The following is a 15,391-nucleotide window of genomic DNA, read 5'->3' as shown; positions in this document are numbered from 1 at the left end:
TTAACACTTGTCACGTTAACTGTTCATAGATGAAGAGAAACTGCGACATAGGATGCCTACTACAAATATTATATGTTGTGGAAAATGAGAAATCGCTCCCCACAACATATAACATAGTATAAGGATTCTTCCAGGGCACTAATTTTATTTACACATTTTCACACTAGGTCCTGTCATCATGCCACAAGCTGTCCCAATTCCTAAAAATATAAAGATGATTAAGAAAATAATCTGGTCAGAGGCATAAATATCAGCAATAATTATTACAGTAGAATGCTAAAAATATCTGAAAGGTGGACAAATAATTGCAAAGGAAGAAGAAAAGTTCTATTTTGAACTATCAGACTGAGCTCCATTGAGAAAAAAAGCTTTGAGTCTTGACCCATAAATCTTGTGTTCCTTATAAATATGGACTGACTACATCAACAAGGGCTTGGAGGCATAAAAATACTTGATAAATTAATGGAACTAAAAATAGCACAAGATGATAGGAGAATAGGGTTTCAGATGTATTAAGATAAAGCCTCACAGAACTTCAGGAGAGATGGCAGGGAGTAGAATTCCAGGGCTCAGTCCTTCTACCAAAACAACTATTAAAGAGGCAGAAACTGTCTGAAACAAGAATTTTGAAATCCCAGAGACCAAAAGAACTATGTACAGCATCCAGGGAAGAGTGGGAGGACGAGGCTAAAAAATTACAGTAAAGAACTGTAAATCACCCTCTCCACTCACAGCATCTATCAGTGCGCACTCCCCATTCTCACTGCAGGCCGCCATGGGGTCCAGCCCCTGGCTATACGGTGTTGACAGAAAGAGACATAAAAATCCTCCTCACCAAGAAGAGGGCTGGGCACGGCTGATCAATGGATCATGGCCTGTGATTAGCAATTTGGATTGATCACTGGGTCCTGGCCTTGAGGGCAGCTATTATTTCAACCCAGCCCAGGACAAAGGTGGTGGCAGCCACTGTTCAACTCCCATTACAGCCTCCCCCAAACCCAAAGACTGCAGCAGGCATTGTTTCAACCCTCCCCAGACAGAGGAGATTTAAACATGGAGCGCCTCCTCAGGGGCTGCAGGAGACAATTAGCTGATGGGCTATATTTGCTGGGCAGGCCGGAAATGTTCAGCTTTGGGGACATCGGAGAAGCTCTTAGCATCCTTCCTTATCCCCTCTATAGGGCATGCGGAGGCAGCCTGCACCCGTTCTGTGGATCCCTGACCCTGTTTTGGTTAGTAAAGACCGACTTGGGAAAGTCCTCTGTGGGGTGACCCTCCTACCAGAATTTGCTCCAGGCAAAAGTAGCATGAGACAATGAAACAATGCAGGAAACTACAAAGGCAGAAAGTCTGGGACAAAGTCCTGCCAACTTGAAATATCCAGGAAAGGGAAGTATGTCCCCTCTCGGACAACCAAACTCCTATAAACAGGTAAACTCCAAAACAACTAACAAGCAAGAGCCCAAAACAGAACAGAGACCCAGAACAACAGGAAAAACAATGCATGCTGCTTTTGCCTTGGCTAGATGCCTGCCTTACAAGAGGGCTGAAGTTCAAAACATATGTCTGATCACCATTTGGTTACGAAAGCAAGAAACAGACATCCAAGGGAGTAAATTTCAAATTTAACATTTAAAATATTAAAATGTACCATGGGAAAAAAGAGTACAAGAAAAGAAACAGGAAATGATGGCCCATCAAAAGGATGAGGACAAAAATCCAAAAAACATCAACAAAGAAAATAAGAATGTGGACATATTGAACAAAGCCTTTAAAAAAAATTCAAAAATACTCAAGGATGGGAAGCAGTTGTGGCTCAACTGACAGAGTGTCTGCCTACCATATGGAGGGTCTAGGGTTTAATACCCAGGGCCTCCAGACCTGTGTGGTGAGCTTGCCCATGCGTAGTGCTGCTGCATGCAAGAAGTGCCGTTCACACAGGAGTGTCCTCCACATAGAGGTGCCCCACGTGCAAGGAGTGTGCCCTGCAAGGACAGCTGCCCCACGTGAAAAAAGCACAGCCCACCCAGGAGTGGTGCCGCACACGGAGTGCTGATACAGCAAGATGATGCAACAAAGAAAGCGACACAGTTTCCTCGTGCCAAGTGACAAGAATGCAAGTGGACACAGAAGAACACACAGCAAAATGGACACAGAGAGCAGACAATGGGGAGAAGGGGAGAGAAATAAATAAAATAAATATTTAAACAAATAAAAAAATAAAAATACTCAAGGAAATAAAGGAAAGTACAGAGAAAGAACTAAAGGATATCAAGAAAACCATGAATGAACAATATGAGAGTCTAAGCAGAGAGATAGAAATTTTGAAAAGGAACCAAACAAAATTACTCAGGTTGAAGAACTCAATAACTAAAATAAAAAATGCCCAGGATTTCTGGCAGAAGAAAGAATCACTGAACTTGAAGACAAGTCACCTGAAATGAGTCAGTTGAGGAATAGAAAGAAAAAAGAAATATTAAGTGTGGGACACCATCCAGCATATCAATATACACATTATGGGGGTCCCAGAAGGGAAAGAAGGAGAGAAAGCGGCAGAAGGGATATTCAATGAAATAATGACAGAGAACTTCCCAAACTTAACAAAAGATATGAATATGCACATCCATTAGTATAACGTGCTAAAATGCAAATGCAAAAAAAGTTATGATAAATCTATGGTTTTGGACATAAAATGTGCAAAGATATAAGTGGTAACAAGTACAAAAAACTGGGGGGATGACAAAGGGGAATAGGAAAAATATATATGCATGCTATTGAAGTTAAGTTGGTATCAAACCAAACATGATTATTGTACCTTTAAGATGTTCAATTTTAACCCTATGGTAAGCAAAAGGAAAACAGATGAAAATTTATCTAGATAGAAAGAAGGCACTCAATATGGTACAAGAGAAGAAAGATAATAAATATAAAAGTAGGCTTTAATGGAACTGGGGGGAAATGGTAGAAGACTTACAAAGGCCAAATAGCAATATGGGAGAAAAAAGTCCTGTATTATCAATAGTGACTTTAAATGTAAATGGATAAAACTCTCCAGTCAAAAGGCAGAAATTGGCAGAATGAATAAAGAAGGATGACTCAACTGTAAGCTATCTGCAAGACACTCACCAAAAAGTCAAAGATGCAAGTAGGTTGAGGGTGAAAGGATGAAAAAATATATACCACGCAAGTAGTGACCAAAGTGAGCTAGGGTGGCTATACAACTACCAGATGAAGTAAACTTTAAGTCAAAAACAGTTATGAGGTGCGAAGCAGATGTGGTTCAAGAGACTGAGCTCCCATCTAAATACAAGGGAGGTCATAGGTTCAGTTCCTGAGGACTCCTGGAGAAGGCGAGCTGGCATGATGGGCAGGCAAGGTGAGCTGATGCAACAAAGAGACACAAAGAGGAAAGACAATGAAAGATACAACATACCAGGGAGCTGAGGTGGCTCAAGTGATTGAGCACTTCTCTCCCACATGGGAGGTCCCAGGTTTGGTTCCCAGTGCCTCCTAGTGGAAACGAGCAGACACAGAGAGCAGGCAGTGAGCACAAACAATGGGGGTGGTGGTGATGAATAAATAAATAGATCTTTAAAAAAAGTTATAAGGGATTACAATGGTCATTACATACTTATAAAGATCTTGGACAATTCAACAGGAAGATGTAACAATTATAAATATATATGAACCAAACAGCAGAGCCCCAAAATATGTGAACTAAATACTGACAGATTTGAAGGAAGAAATTGACAGTTCTACATTAATAGTAGGAGATTTAACATACCACTCTCAATAATGAATAGAACATACAGTCAGAAGATCTATAAGTACTGAACTTGGAATGATATATTAAAACAACTAGACCTAACAGACATATATAGAACACTTCACCCAATAAAAACAGAATATACATATTTCAAGCACACATGGGTCATTCTCCCATGGATAGCCTCTATGTTGGGTCAAAAGTCTCAGTAAATTCAAAAATATTGAAATCATTCAATGTATGCGCTCTGAACACAATGGACTAAAACTAGAAATCAATAACAGGGAGAAATGGAAATTTCAAGTATGTGGAAACTAAACAACATACTCTTAAACAATCAATGGGTTAAAGAGAAAATCAAAAGCAAAATTTGGATATCTCTTGAAGTGAATGAAAATGAAAATGTAACATACTCAAACTGACAGGATCCAGCAAAGGCAGTGCTGAGAGGGAAATTTATAGCTTTAAATCCTTACATTAAAAAACACTTCAAATTAGAAACCCAACCTCAAAATTAGAAGAGCTAGAAAAGGAAGAGTACACCAAACCCAAAGTGAATAGAAGGAAGGAAATAAAGATAGGGGGAATAAATGAAATAGAAAACAAAAATACAAAGGAAACAATAAAACCAAAAGTTGGCGCTTTGAAAAGATCAATAAAGCTGATCTTTAGCTAGACAAAGAAAAAAATGAGAAAGGATATGTATAACAAAAATCAGAAATGAAAAGGGGAACAACACTACTGACCCCTGCCGAAATTAAAAGGATAATATGAACAACTGTATGCCAATAAATTAGATAATATAAATGAAATGGACAAATTCGTAGAAACACACAAACTACCTACATTAACTCAAGAAAAAATAGAACATCTCAGCAAACCAATAACTAGTAAAGAGATTGAATCAGTCATCAAAAACCTCCCAACAAAGAAAAACCCAAGGTATTTTCATTTTCATTACAATAATAATAATAATAAACAAACCAAAAAATCACACAAACGAAAAGAAAAGCTCAGGACCAGATAGCCTCACAGGGAATTCTACCAAACATTCCAAGAAGATAACTTCAATTCTGCTCAAACTCTTACCATTAAACCAAAGCTGAATAAAGATACAAGAAAACTACAGACTAATATCTCTTGTGAATGTAGATGCAAAAATCCTCAACAAAATACTAGGAGACCAAATCCAATAGCATACTGAAGGAATTATATGCCAATGGCAAGTGGGATTTATCCCTGATATGCAAGGTTGGCTCAACATAAGAAAATCAATTAATGTAATATACCACATTAACAGAATGAAGGAAAATAACCACATGATCATATCAATTGATGCAGAAAAAACAACTGACAAAAGCAGTACCACTTCTTGATTTTAAAAAAATTTATATCACTAGGAATAAAAGAAAACAACCTCAACATGATAAAAGGCAAATATGAAAAACCCACAGCTAACATCTTAATGGTGAAAGACTGAAACCTTTCCCTCTAAGATCAGAAATAAGACAAGAATGCCCACTGCCTCCATTGTTATTCTACATTGTACTGAAAGTTCTTGCCAGCACAATTAGGTAGGAAATAGAAATAAAAGGCATCCAATTTGGAAGGGAAGAAGTAAAACTTTCCCTATTTGCAGATGGTATGATCCTATATACAGAAAATCCTGAAAAATCCACAACAAAGCTCTCAGACCTAATAAATGACTTCAGCAAAGTGGCAAGGTACAAGATCAACATCCAAAAATAACAATAGTGTTTCTATACACAGGCAATTAATAATCAGAAGAAGAAATCAAGAAAAATATTCCATTTATGATAACAATCAAATGTTTAGGAATAAATCTGACCAAGGATGCAAAGGACTTGTACACAGAAAACTACAAAACATTACTGAAAGAAATTAAAGACATAAATAAATGGAAAGATAGTCCATAATCATGGATTAGAAGACAAAACATTACTAAGATGTCCATACTCGGAAGCAGATGCGGCTCAAGTGATTGAGCTCCCAAATACCACATGGGAGGTCCTGGGTTTGGTTCCTGGGGCCTCCTGGAGAAGGTGAGTTGGTGTGATGGGCAAGTGCAGAGAGCTGATACAAGATAACACAACAAAGAGATACAAACAGGAAAGTCGATGAGAGTCACAACAAACCTGGGAGCTGCAGTGGCTCAAGCAATTGAGCACTTCTCTCCCACATGGGAGATCCCAGGTTCAGTTCCCGATGCCTCCAAAAGAGAAGACCAGCAGACACAGAGAGCAGACAGCAAGTGCCAATGAGGGGGGTGCGAATAAATAAATAAAATACATCTTTAAGAATGAAAATAAAATTTACAAAAAGATGTCAATACTACTCAAAGCAATTTATAGATTCAATGTAGTCCCAGATAAAATTCCAACAACCTTCTTTGCAGATATGGAAAAGGCAATCATCAAATTCATATGGAAGGGTAAGGGGCCCCAAATAGCTAAAAGCATCTTGAAAAAGAATGAAGTCAGACTACTCACACTTCCCAATCTTGAAACTTGTTATAAAGCCACAGTAACCAGTACAACATGGTCTTGGCACAAAGTCAGACATATAGACCACTGGAATAGAATTCAACGAGGTGGCAAAAATCACTCATTTGGGAAACAACAGTATCTTCAACAAAGGGTGCTGGGAAAACTGAATCTCCATTTGCAAAAAAAGGGAGCAGGACCACCACCTCATACAATATGCAAAAATCAACTCAAAATGGATCAAAAACTTAATACAGGAACTAGAACTATCAAACTTTTAGAAGAAAATGTTGGGAAGCATCTTCAGGACCTTGTGCAGAAAATGGTTTCTTAGATTTCATACCAAAGCACAAGCAACAAAGAAAAAATAGGTAAATGGGACCTTATCAAAATTAAAATTTTTCTTACTCAAAGTACTTTATCATGAAAGTAAAACAACCTACACAATAGGAGAAAATATTTGGAAACCATATATCTGATATAAAGGATTAGTATCCAGAATATATAAACCTTCAGCTTAACAACAAAAAGACAACCCAATTTTAAAATGGGTAAAGGCTTGAATAGACAGCTCTCCAAAGAAGATATACAAATGGCAAGAAAGTGCATGAAAATATGCTGAACATTATTAGCCATCAAGGAAAGGCAAATCAAAACCATAATGAGATAACATTTCACACCCACTAGAATGGCTGCTACTAATAAAATGGACAATAACAAACGTTGGAGAGGATGCAGGGAAATAGGAACAGTCATTCATTGCTAGTGGCAATGTAAAATGGTAGCACCACTGTGGGGGACAGATTGGCAGTTCCTCAGAAAAGTAAGTATAGAACTACTATATGACTCAGTAATCCCACTTCTAGATATATACCTAAAAGAACTGAAAGGAGGGATTCGAACCAATGTTCATAGAACCATTATTCACAATTGCCAAAAGATGGAGGCAGCCCAGATGTCCATCAACTGATGAATGAAAAAATAAAGTGTGGTATATACATACAATGGAATATTATTCAGTCATAAAAAGGAATGAAGTCCTGATACATATGACAACAGGAACCTAGAAGATATCACTTTGAGTGAAATAAAGCAGAAACAAAGGGACAAATATTGTATGATCTGACTCAAAACAATAAAGCAAACTCAAAGAATCAGAATCTAGAATATAGGTTACCAGGGGATGGGATTGGGATAGAGAATGGGAAGTTAAGGCTTAAAATGTACAGGGTTCCTATTTGGAATGATGGAAACATTTTGGTAATGGATGGTAATGATGGTAACACAACATTGTAAATGCAAATAGCACTCAAATATATATCTGAATATGATTAAAAGGGAAATGTTAGATTGTATATATGACAATAGAATTAAAAAATTTTTAATCCATGTGACTACACTACACAAATAGGAAACCTAAATTAAACCATGGACTTTAATTAACAGAATTATAAAAATGTGCTATCATCAATTGTAACAAATGTTGCATACCAATGCAAGGTGTTGGTGGTGCGGTGGTATATGGGAATCCTTTTCTAATGCTTTTATGCGCCATTGTTCGTTAAACCCACAATTTCTCTAATAAAGAAAAAAATAAAAAGCCTCACAGACATAATCAGGAACAAGATTATAAGTAATTGGGGACTTATCCCACAGTTTAGATGTTCCATAATGTTTGATCATTTACCCCTTAACTAAAATTTGAGCACTCACCCAGCACAGTTATTTATACATTGATATATATGTGAAATCTCATTCATATTTTTGTAAAATACAGATACCCGTGTATAAATATGCTAGTATTTCCTTCATACATTCAGTGGATTTTCTTGGGCACTCCTTGAGGTAGTGTTCTCTAAGGGTCCCCAGGTCAACAAAATTAGCATCACCTGGGAACTTGTTAGAAAACCACGTTCTCAGGTCTTGCCACAGACCTACTGGGGCAGCCAGCTTCCAAGATGGCCTCCAAAGATTCTGGCCTCCTAGAATTCATGCCTTGGTGCAATCTCCTCCCACATTAAATAGGGATGAATTTTTAAACCAATAGGATGTTGCTAAAGCTGCCAATACAAAATTACCAGAAATGGGTTGACTTTTATAAAGGAAATTAATTTGAGGTAAAAGCTTACAGTTCTGAGACAGTGAAAAGTCCAATTCAAGGCACCATCAGAGATGCTTTCTCACCAAAGGCTGGCTGCCAGCAGATCCTGGAGGGTCTGCCAATCTCCCTCTACTTTCTCCTCAAGCTCAGCTGTGGGCAATCTGGCTTCTCTCCCTAGGCATAGCTCCTGGAGCCTCTTGGGGCTTCTCTATCTTTCTGCAGCTGTAGGTGAACCTGGAGTCCTTTCCTTCACATGGCAGGGTCAAAATGGCAGAGCACCCTTTCTCTGTGTCTTTTCTGTGTGTTCTCAGTTTATATAAGACCCAGCAAGAGGGCAGAGACCCAACCTGGGTCATGCCTCACTGACATATACTCTAATCAAAAACCTGAAAGCAATCTAATCAAGCGCTCTAATCAAAGGCCCCTTAACTGAATTTGATGCAATCAAAGGACCCCACACTCACAGGAATGGATTATTTAAGAACATAATCTTTTCTAGGATTCACAAAATTCAAACCATCACAACAGAGTGTGATTTCTGAGGCCAGGTCAGAAAAGACATTGTTCCCTTTCACTTAGTTCCCTCCTGTTTGCTTTCTCTATGAAAAGCCAGCTGCCATGCCATGAGGTCACTCAATCACCACAGCAAGGTCCACATGATGAGGAACAGAGGCCTCCTGTCAAAGGCCAGCACTAACTTGCCAGTGATGCAAGTCAGTCATCTTAGCAGTGCATCCTTCAAACCAGTCAAACTACAAAATGGCTGCAGCCCCAGCTGACCACGAGACCACAACCAGAACCACCCTGCTAGGCCACCTGTAAATACCAGGCCCACAAAAATGGTATGCGATGCATTATTTTTCTGCAAACCTACAACTACTCTAATAAAAAATATAAATTAAAAAAAAAACTACATGAGATAATAAATATTTGTTGTTTTAATCCACTAATTTCTTGGGTAATTTTTTTACACAGCATTAAATAACTAATATACAGGAAGTGGACATGGCCCAGTAGATAGGGCGCCCATCTACCACATGGAGGTCCACGGTTCAAACCCCGGGCCACCTTGACCCGTGTGGAGCTGGCCCATGCACAGTGCTGATACACGCAAGGAGTGCCGTGCCACGCAGGGGTGCCCCCGTGTAGGGGAGCCTCACACACAAGGAGTGCACCCCGTAAGGAGAGCTGCCCAGCACGAAAGAAAGTGCAGCCTGCCCGAGAATGGTGCCGCACACATGGAGGTCTGACACAACAAGATGACACAACAAAAGGAAACACAGATTCCTGGTGCCACTGATAAGGATAGAAGCAGTCACAGAAGAACACACAGTGAATGGACACAAAGAGCAGACAACTGGGAGGGGGAGAGAAAGAAAAATAAATCTTAAAATTAATTAATTAATAATACAGCTACATAATCCATTATTCTGGGAATAGGGCCTAGCAATGAGTGTTTTAACAAGCCCTCCAGGTGATTCAGATAGACACTAAAGTTTGAAAACTAGACCCAGAGATGGGGTTGAAAAACTTCCATAAAGAGCCATACAGTAAGTTATATCTTAAAAGCCATATAGTTCTTGTCAAAATTAATTAGCTCTGTCATTACAACATGAAAGCAGCCACAGACAACACATAAACACGGGGGTTTTTCTGTGTGCCAATAAAACTTTATTTACAAAAACAAGTGGCACTAAATTACAGTATGCCAGAAGTGGGATGGCTGTCACAGTGACGGCTGTGGCACACTGTGGCCTTTAAGATGGCAGCGGGCCTGCAGGAGGAGGACCACTTTAGGTTGCCATGCAGGCATGTGGAGCAGGACAGTATCACTGTACTCACATGAACCTCACTGAGACGGCGATCGGGGCACCAGAGACCTACCAGGGCCACAAAAATTTAATTCCTTTTTCACCTTCGATTCAGTTCCAAGGGCTCCAAGGACTCGTCAAAATTCCTAACAAGCAATCTCCCCAAAGAAGTACATAACTTTAGCTTTTATTTGTCAAATGTGGGTAAAGATAACCCTCAAGGCAGTTTCAACTGCATCCAGCAAACATTCTCCAGCTCTGGAGCCTCCCAGCTCAAATGTATGGGATTTAAACAAGATTTAAAAAATTTAATTTGTGCAACAAACAACTGGTATCAGATGACACAAGAAAGAATGATCCAGGCAGAGAAGAAATCCCACAACCATAGCACAGAAGTTATCAAACCATATATGGTTATCAAGCCATATACGTAGGAAAAAGAGTGCAAATTCAGAAAGCAGCTCAAGATGTTTCAGATGCAGTACCTAAGAGAAAAAGGTCAACTCCCATGAACCCTACAAATACAATTCAAAAGACACACAGCAGCAGCAGTGCTTCTCAGCAGCCATAAAGGGACAAAGTGATTCATTTACTGGCACTGAAGGCCTACAAGAAACCTGAGCTGCTTGCTCCACTGCAGAAAGATGGCATCAATTAAAAAGACAAGAACTTCCTCAGAGCAATTCTGAAATAGGTAGCCAATCTGAATCCTAATGTCCTCTCATATACCTTAAAAGATTATGTTTTAAAGAGCCTCAAAGAGGGAAGCGGACTTGGCCCAGTGGTTAGGGCGTCTGTTTACCATATGGGAGGTCCGCGGTTCAAACCCCGGGCCACCTTGACCCGTGTGGAGCTCGACCACGCACAGCGCTGATGCATGCAAGGAGTGCCCTGCCACACTGGGTTGTCCCCTATGTAGGGGAGCCCCACACACAAGGAGTGCGCCCCATAAGGAGAGCCGCCCACCGTGAAAAGAAAGTGCAGCCTGCCCAGGAATGGCACCACATACATGGAGAGCTCACACAACAAATGATGCAACAAAAAAAGAAACACACATTACTGTGCCGCTGACAATAGAAGCAGACAAAGAAGACACAGCAAATAGACACAGAGAACAGACAACCGGGGTGGGAGGGGGGAGGAGAGAGAAATAAATGAAGAAATAAATCTTTAAAAAAAAAAATATATATATATATATATAAGAGGTTCCCATATATCCCACACCACACCACACCACACTCCTCCCACATTAACAACCTCTTTCATCATTGTGGCACATTCATTGCATTTGGTGAATACATTTTGGAGTACTGCTGCATCACATGGGTATTAGTTTACATTGTAGTTTACATTCTCCCCAGTCTATTCAGTTGGTTATGGCAGGATATATAATGTCCAGCTTCTGTCCCTACAATATCATTTAGGACAACTCCAAGTCTCGAAAATGCCCCCACATCACATCTCTTCTTCCCTCTCCCTGCCCTCAGCACCTACTAAGGCCATTTTCTCCACATACATCAATGATAAAATTTCATTGCTAGAGTTACAACAGCTCTATAATAGAATACCAGTAAGTCCACTCTAATCAATATTTTATTCCTCCATCCTGTGGACCCTGGGATAGTAATGTCCACTTCACCTTGAAATCTAGAGGGGGCTTAGATCCCACATGGCTGATGGATGTGATTCTCCTGCTTGCAGTTGTAGGCACTCTCAGTTCCCTGTTGTGGGGGTTGACCATATTCACCTCCCTGTTAGTTGGCCTGGGTAAGTCCAATGAACCAGAGAGTAGGAGTTACAACTCTGCTCAGGCTCAGGACCCAGCTGGCACATGCCCAGTCCAGAGCTTCAAGTTCCTGAGTATACACCAACCCCAGTACCAACCACAGGTTCAGTAAAAGTGACAGAAGAGGCATGTGTAGAAAGGTCACATCTGAGTCCAACTCTATCACACTCAGGAACACAAATTACAAAGTAGGGCCCACTGACAAGGCACTGAACTCCAGGGCCATCTGCCATGACCATAGAGCCTGTGTGTCTCCATAGCTCTCAGGAGCAACAGTACCTGGGATTCTATCTAATTGTATCTACTTTGGCTCTCTCTGGGATTCTGCTGAGACGTGCATAAGCACGACCCCTCTGATGACCTCCCAACTCTTTTTTGAAGACTCTTAGCCATATAATCTCATTTGTCTTTATCAATATTCCCCTTTTATTCAAGGTCTTTTTCTAATTGCATCATTAGCTAGTGATTGGTAGTAATCCCTTGGTACCAGGGAGGCTCATCCCCGAGAGTCAAGTCCCATGCTGGGGGTAAGATAATGCATTTACACGCTAAGTTTGGCTTAGAGAGTGGCCACATTTGAGCAACACGGAAGCTCTCAGGAGGTAACTCTTAGGCACTCTGCAGCTCTAGGCCTAGTCAAAACTTCAGGCATGCAGGCTCATAAGCATAGTCATCAGTATCAAGGGCTCATCTTTGGACCATCCTTCTTCACTGGTCATTGCCCTTGCACTTGGGGGATTGTTGCTGTTCCATGTATATAGGGTATATAAAAATGTTCAGATATTCATTGGGTATTTTCATACTAGTTAGAGTTACAAACGACAACTGAGGTAGTGCTGAGTTATTAGACTATGAATTCTAACTCCAATTCCCCTAGCACTCAGAAGGCCAGAAGACTCAAGACTACCTTCTGATAGTTTTAGTCAAAATGGTAGTTATCCATTTATAAACCCCCTCATCATGACTCTTCTACCTTCCACTTACTTGTTAAGTTTATTTCTCTAAGACTTAAAGCCTTCCAATTGCTCCTATGCTGGTTGAGCCTTGAAATCCTACAAGTTATGTGGCCAACTCCTACTCTCCTGTTCTTAGGGCCTTTCCTGGACATCTAACAAAATGACAGTGATTGACCAGTCCCAGCCCCAAAACAAGGGATATCTCCAACTGCAAGCAAAACGATTTCATTCCTCTGCCCCATAATATCTATATCCTTTCTCAGCCTGAAGCAGTCAGAGGGCACATCATCCCAAATGCCTCAAGACTGAGGAATGAACAAAAATAAGGTGGTGGGGGGAGTGTAACTGCTAACTAAAGTAGATTTATTGTTATTGTGGTTATCTTATTTTAACTGAGTAATTGTAACAATTTATATAAAAATAAATTTTTAAATTAAAAAAACAGTAGTATCTACTAAGAGAAAGAAACTAGACAACAGGTACTACATATTGTTTGACTCCATCTATGGAAAATAGAAATAGAAATAAATTGAAAAACAGAAACAGAATAGCAGATGTGTATGCCAGGGGAAGCATAGAACGATTGAGAGGTAATTTTTAAGGGGTAGAGCTTTTTTCCTTTTTTTTTTTTTTCATTATTATTATTATTATTGGAATGATGAAAATTCTCCAATAATGACTGAAATGATAAATGCGCAACTACATGATTACACCAAATACCAATAATTATACACTTTGGATGAACTGTATGCTTTATCGGTACGTACCAATAAAACTGATTTGTTTGGAAAAAAATAAAGAAATGACACTGAGACTGTTGAGGGAACTTGCCAAGTTAAATAACTCCAGTCACGTTCCAATGAAGGAGTTAAAGAGAGCTGTGCTGCCTCAAAAGAGTCTTCCTCAACACCGGCACTCCCAGATTATTTGATAAAATATATTGTTATTGTCTCCTATGAGCAATGCCAGAATTACAGGGATGACTTCAATGCCAAGTATTATGAGTACAGGGCCTTGCAGACCAGGATGGAGACTGTCGCTAGATTTATCAGACTTGGTGCAAAATGAAAGTACCTTTCTCTGAGCTCAAAAAAGCATCAGAATGTTCATGAAGTTTTACAAGAGTATCAGAAGATCAAGCAGTCTAGTCCTAATTACCAGGAAGAAAAATACAGATGAATTTTCATAATAAGCTGGCTCATATTAAAAGACTAATAGGCAAATTTGACCAACAGCAAGCAGAGTCACGGCACTAGAACTCTGCTGGGGCCAGAAGATGAGAATAAAGTTAAGTTTATTTAATTAAAATTCCAAATGAGTTGCATGAAGATTCCAAAAGGATGAAATTTCACCTGTTGAAAGTTTCAGTATTAGTAAACTTGAGTTCCCTTTTTTTTTTCCACTTTACTTCACTTCCCTGTATTTTTGAAGCTTTCTCTGGTGCTGTTTTTCCCCTAAAGACTTGTGTTTATGTCAATAAGAAATCTTTTATTTTAGGCAGATAGGGGAGATACAGTATCTATACGTCAAGTCATTTTTTTTCATCAAAAACTTATGTTTGTCACTAGGAATTTTTTTGTAACATATTGGGAACCCAATTCTCACACTTCAATGTTGTGTGCATAAAAAATAATAATAATAATATCCAAAGTCAAATGCTTCAGGATAAACATAAACCGATTTTCTGACCCTTCTTAATGTGAACTCTTTGCCATAAGTTGTAGAATGATTAGAATTGCGCACAAAATACAAAAAACTAAGTATATATGTACGTACGTAGATATACATACACATATGTATATACAGGCTTACTTGATCTAGAACAGTAAATCTGCCTGCAAGTTAACTCCTCATTGCAATGGTTGCCTTAAGGTGTTTACTAGTTGAGTACATAGTGTGGTTAAACATAAGCTACACCGCTTCCCACTTGATTAGAGCAACAGGAAGCACACCTACCAGCGTCTGAAGCATGTGCTTGAACTGTGTGTGTACAGGTTATGTGGATGTGAGCAAGCATCAGAAAAAAAGCTGCAACTCCTAGAAGACCAAATGCTAAGGTTAAATAACTGACAGATGCTACTACAAGGGCTTTTTTCTGTCAAATTGTTACTTTATTGCAGAAGACAATGCATTTCCATTTCAACAGTTTGTCAGCTTTAATAATGTTAGGTAAAATCATTATGTTATTAAAATGAAAGAGGCCTACAGTTTGGGAACAAAAGTATAAAATTAAACATGCAGGTACCTACTTACATACTGCTATAATGTTTTGTTGGTTTTCCTTAGGAGGTACCAGAAAATGAGCCCTGGACCTCCCATGTGGGAAGCAGGCTCAATTGCTTGCACCACATCCACTTCTACAAAGTATTTTTTGAAGACACATATGCAAAGAGGTTATTACCTACATGTAATATATATCTGAGGTTTTTTTTTGGTTTGTTTGTTTGTTTTATCCTGGGCACCAGGA

At 39.3% G+C, this 15,391-nt stretch overlaps 1 protein-coding gene and 1 pseudogene across 1 annotated transcript in view; one reads left to right on the top strand and one right to left on the bottom strand.

Annotated features, from left to right (window-relative positions):
- Window positions 1-15,391, bottom strand: part of LOC131278779 (putative zinc finger protein 487) — a 57,099-nt gene that overhangs the window by 7,936 nt on the left and 33,772 nt on the right.
- On the top strand, window positions 9,848-13,992 carry LOC139439183 (RNA polymerase II elongation factor ELL2 pseudogene; annotated as a pseudogene).

Source organism: Dasypus novemcinctus, chromosome 6, assembly GCF_030445035.2.
Source record: "Dasypus novemcinctus isolate mDasNov1 chromosome 6, mDasNov1.1.hap2, whole genome shotgun sequence".
Taxonomy (NCBI): domain Eukaryota; kingdom Metazoa; phylum Chordata; class Mammalia; order Cingulata; family Dasypodidae; genus Dasypus; species Dasypus novemcinctus.
Note: the sequence above shows the minus strand (reverse complement) of the source record. Positions and strands in the feature narration are given on the sequence as shown.